The sequence below is a fragment of the Alosa alosa genome, chromosome 9 (assembly GCF_017589495.1).
Source record: "Alosa alosa isolate M-15738 ecotype Scorff River chromosome 9, AALO_Geno_1.1, whole genome shotgun sequence".
Classification (NCBI taxonomy): Eukaryota; Metazoa; Chordata; class Actinopteri; order Clupeiformes; family Clupeidae; genus Alosa; species Alosa alosa.
The window spans coordinates 33,994,856-34,000,081 of record NC_063197.1 but is presented as its reverse complement, the minus strand read 5'-3'; the positions used below and the strand labels follow the sequence as shown (position 1 = coordinate 34,000,081).

At 39.1% G+C, this 5,226-nt stretch overlaps 1 protein-coding gene across 2 annotated transcripts in view; it reads right to left on the bottom strand.

Moving 5' to 3' along the window:
* LOC125300869 (interferon-induced protein 44-like) overlaps window positions 1–4,988 on the bottom strand; it is a 15,265-nt gene extending 10,277 nt beyond the window's left edge. For both annotated transcript variants that reach the window (XM_048253026.1, XM_048253027.1), the window contains exons 1-2: window positions 4,947–4,988; window positions 1,185–1,250 (exon numbers count right to left, since the gene is read on the bottom strand). The gene's annotated coding sequence lies outside the window, so the exon portion shown is untranslated. The remainder of the gene's footprint in view (window positions 1–1,184; window positions 1,251–4,946) is intronic.
* Between the last annotated feature and the right edge of the window lie 238 nt (window positions 4,989–5,226).

The window sequence follows — 5,226 nt, the reverse complement described above, 5'->3', positions numbered from 1 at the left end:
TGTGATATTAAAGCTTCAAATGCCGACCGTGTGATATTAAAGCTTCAAATGCCGACCGTGTGATATTAAATTAATTAATTAATAACAAGCTGATATTAAAGCTTCAAATGCCGACCGTGTGATATTAAATTAATTGATTAATATCAAGCTGATATTAAAGCTTCAAATGCCGACCGTGTGATATTAAAGCTTCAAATGCCGACCATGTGATATTAAAGCTTCAAATGCCGACCGTGTGATATTAAATTAATTAATTAATATCAAGCTGATATTAAAGCTTCAAATGCCGACCATGTGATATTAAATTAATTAATTAATATCAAGCTGATATTAAAGCTTAAAATGCCGACCGTGTGATATTAAATTAAGTAATTAATATCAAGCTGATATTAAAGCTTCAAATGCCGACCGTGTGATATTAAAGCTTCAAATGCCGACCGTGTGATATTAAATTAATTGATTAATATCAAGCTGATATTAAAGCTTCAAATGCCGACCGTGTGATATTAAATTAATTGATTAATATCAAGCTGATATTAAAGCTTCAAATGCCGACCGTGTGATATTAAATTAATTAATTAATATCAAGCTGATATTAAAGCTTCAAATGCCGACCGTGTGATATTAAATTAATTGATTAATATCAAGCTGATATTAAAGCTTCAAATGCCGACTGTGTGATATTAAAGCTTCAAATGCCGACCGTGTGATATTAAATTAATTGATTAATATCAAGCTGATATTAAAGCTTCAAATGCTGTGTGTGTTTTTACATTTTCTTCTTCTTCTTTGTGTCATCATTGGGGGCAGAGCAGTAATCTGCCCAGGCATCCTAAATTCAAAAGAAGCCCTGGGCATATATAGCCTACACTTCCTGTCGAGGAAAAGCATGTCAGTCATACCCTGGTGAGTTCGTGGATGGGAAACGTGCCAAGGCAAACTGCTGCGTATACTCACTCTGACACAGAAGCACTGATTCAGCCCAGTGGCTGTGTTTACCTAAAACTATATATGAACACTAGGCCCCATGTGTTCCCTGGCTGGCAGGGATGCTTTGCCAGGAGGCTACAGACTAAATATGATCACCACTAAATATGATACGTCTGCTCTTTTTCCTCAATCAGTTTTCATTGCAAGTAAATAAAAAACACTGCTCATAATTGGAATATCAATTTTGTACTCACCTCAGTCACAAGTCAAGTAGGTTGGCAATACCTGGAAGAGCGTCTGCTTTCAGCCTCACCTGAAAACTGAAGGAAGAACATGAGAATCAAGAGGTAATGAAACCTAGCAAACAATGCATATTTATGGTTATGGTCAGAGGTTAAATTGGGCGCCTCCACCTCCTCAGGTTCCAACACACCCTGTCCACAACAGTCAGAGATTTTACAGTACGTGACCAAAGATTGTCTGAGATATAAGGTCACTTCCTGTTTGGAATATTTAAGTAAATTCATTGCAAGCTTGTTTGTGTTGCCTTGGAGGAAGATAACATCATATATGGGGCAATTACATTTTTCAGCAATGTTGCAGGGCAATCCCCTAACTGGTTCCATGTATCATGATAGCGGATGATCATGCTCAATGATTTAATACTATTTCAGTCAAACTTTAGTTGGTTTAGATACAACTGAATATATGCTAAATGGAAAGTAGCCAAGTAGTAAGGTAGATTTGCTGTGCTGCATACTTGACAATAGATGTGCAATAATAAATTATAACCACAAAGTATTAAAATGATAGTTTAAATAGTCTATATTTGAAAAAAAAAAATATTGAAGGCAATCAGGGGGAGCCAGTCCAGTGCAGATGTCTTTGGCAAATAGGCTACTAGACACAAGTGAAGAACAGTCAGCATCACCCAGTACTAGCACAACCAGATATGTACAGCAAGCATCAAAAGCAAACAACCCAGACCCTAAATCTGGGCATTTATAGCTGTGAAGGTGATTCACACCATTATTTTCCTTTCCCACTATGGGGCAAAAAAACTATATTTGGTAACTTCTGTAGACATCCAGTATAGGGTAGAGTGATTGTATTGGGAGCACTGGGGTGTCAGGTGGGACTGTAAAAAAGAATCTATTCCGTCATTGGTAAGAAATACACAACAGTAAAAAAGAATAGTTCTTAGTTCCATCGTTGGTAAGAAATAAACAGCAGTGAGCTATTACTCCATTTAGATACAGCGACTTTATGAATTTTCTACAACCAAAGCCTCGTTTTCTATAACCAAAGCCAGTTTAATGTGTAACCAGCACCCGTTGTAAAGGTCATGTAAAAAAAGACGCTGTCCCATCTTTTTTTAAAGTCAATCCATGTTCATACAGGTAATTAAAAAAAGATATTTTGCCAATTCATGAAGCCCAGTTCAATGCCTGTCCAGTACCATTTAACCCCAACCATGTGTACTGCTGTATAGAACATAACATATTCTCATTCACTCAAACTTCATATACTTCTAATCAGCACCAATGTCACAAATTCAGTCAACGCATATACAAGTCATGTCAGTCATCATAACCCTGTAAGAAGCGTTTTATCATGTCAATGCCCTGCCACAATCTGTGGAGCTTACAGACACAGTTAATCAGAATGTGGTTGTGTATAGCCAACATAACCATGACACTTAAAACGATGGTTTGTAAATTTTCCTCATGATTATCATCACATTGTCATGATAGGAGATTAATATTCAAACTATTACAAACTACACAAGTATGAAAATGTATAATATATATTATGTTCACGGAAAATAAATGTGTTTTGGTGTTGCAATGCATTCTGGTTTATTTGTATATATAAGTATAAGTATATATACTTTTTTGATCCCGTGAGGGAAATTTGGTCTCTGCATTTAACCCAATCGGTAAATTAGTGAAACACAAACAGCAGCCCACTGGTCGGGGCTCGAACCTGCAACCCTCCGGTTACAAATCCAGAGTGCTAACCAGTGGGCCACGGCTGGTGTCGTCAACACAATGTTACGTTCTTGCTTGAAAGAGAACTTTATCCAAGATGATGGTGCTAACCAGTCTTGGAATTTCACCATTTTAGGGGCAAGGCCACTTGGCCTTCAGTTGGGCATATTTGGTGGGGGGCACAAAGGCCACATGTCAGGGCACCAAGGCCAAAGTTAACTATTAGTAGGCTGTAAAAATGATCAAAGTTGTATGTAGCCTATTCACAGCAGTAGACCTGCATCACTGTATGAAGCATTACAAAGGTCTGAAAACGTATCTCTTAAAATAATCACTTTATGCAGTCAGCTTAAGACGGCTGCAGGCGGCTACATGAAGTCGAATCGCCCTATTGATTGGCTTTAACCCTAGCAACCACCATAGCAACTGTGTTATTTAAAATAGCAACCACCAGTACCCTAGCAACCATTTTAATTTCCCTAGCAACAACCTAGCAAACATCACTATAATATCAACCTAGTAATGCCCTAGCAACCATCCTAATTACCCTAGCAACACCCTAGCAACCATGCTAATTACCCTAGCAACAACCTCGAAACCACCACTATAATTCGACCCTAACAACTACCATTACAACAAGCATGATAACTCTAGCAACCAGCATAGCAACCACATTATAAATGCATTTTGGCTTATTGGACGTTACGTTAAAGGGACACCAGGCAAGCCTGATGCTTTTTCTCTACGAAACTCCCCCTCGCTCGGTCTGAAGCTCTTTTCCTTTTCTTTGCGTCTTCCGTCAAGGGTTTTAAGCTGCTTCTTCGCCCGGCTCTGCCATTATACACGTTTGCAACAATCACTAGCTGCGCTATTGCAGGATGGAAACTGAAACTGCTTCGGTTGGCGGGTGCGATACACTGAACTTGCAAGCGGGATATTCTTCCTACAGGCAGGCGGGGTGAGAGTCTTCATTCGCCCTGTAATGAGTCATTTAACCATATACCGACTTACGAAGATGAGTAATTAACACGAAAACGTTGCCTGGTGTCCCTTTAGTGCAGATAACTTTTGATCCGTGTGCCTGATTTTCAAAAATGAGGCACCGTCGCAATCCTTTTGGCGAGCTGCACCTGATCAAACCCATTCTTTCAGTTCCTCGGAAACGCAATTCTAGTTTTTATTATCACACATCTTTCTTATTTTCATTATCACACATATCTTATTTTTATAAGCCCTAGGCATATATTCAGAAAAACATTTTCAAAAACACTTCCTGTTGAGGAAAAGCGTGTCAGTCATACCCTGGTGCGTTCGTGGACGGGAAACGTGCCAAGGCAAACTGCTGCGTATACTCACTCTGACACAGAAGCACTGATTCAGCCCAGTGGCTTTAATCAAAAGTAATAACTTTAATTTATGGAATCGTTCCAAAACTGTGGTGAGCTTCTTTGAGTTTCGTCTCGAGACTATTGGTTTTTGGGGTGGAGGAAACCGCACTCTCGTGTATTACACTTATAAAAGGTTTTATTGCACCATGCCCTTGACCACAAATGCGTTTCGGCGTCAAGCCGTCTTCAGAGAGAGTGTGGTTTCTTCCACTTCAAGACTGACATTTTTAACTTGCACCCAAAATATTTTATTAAGTGTTTGAGTGAGCGCGCCTACATTGCTGAAACTTATTTATGTTTTTGGACCACTATTACATCTGAATGCATCAGGAGTGGACTACCATGTATTTTATACCTCTGAAAGCATTATTGAGTGAATAATGTTTTGCTGCATTCATTTATTACTTAAAGGAATTATCCGGAGTAAAATGCACTTTAGATCAATTTACGAATGATTGGGAGTACATACGTTGAGTTGACATCAAAATCATGTCATTAGGATGTGTTTTGAGAAAGTTCGATTTTACCGTTTTTAGTCAAAACTCGTTAGCCTGGAAGTGACCAGGGCATGTCATTTCGCCGCTACAAAACGCTATTTGTATACCTCTTCTACAGTTCCAAACAACATTGCACTTACGTGGTAGTGAGTAGAGGGTCCCTAAAGCCAAACCGAAGTATCCCGAGCTCTTTATGTGGTCGGATAGAGAGTCCAGAATGAATTTCATCAAGCCAGTACCTTTTCCGGAAATGTTGCTGCTGCAGCTGGCATCTTCAGGGGAAAGTCCGTAGGAGTCGATTGCATCACGTCCTTGCACGACATCACGTCACGTGACATTTCAAAATTCCAACCTGTTAGTAAGCTAGGGTTTGCTGTTGCATACAACTTCATTTCAATTTCGAAAGAAATACTGGACTAT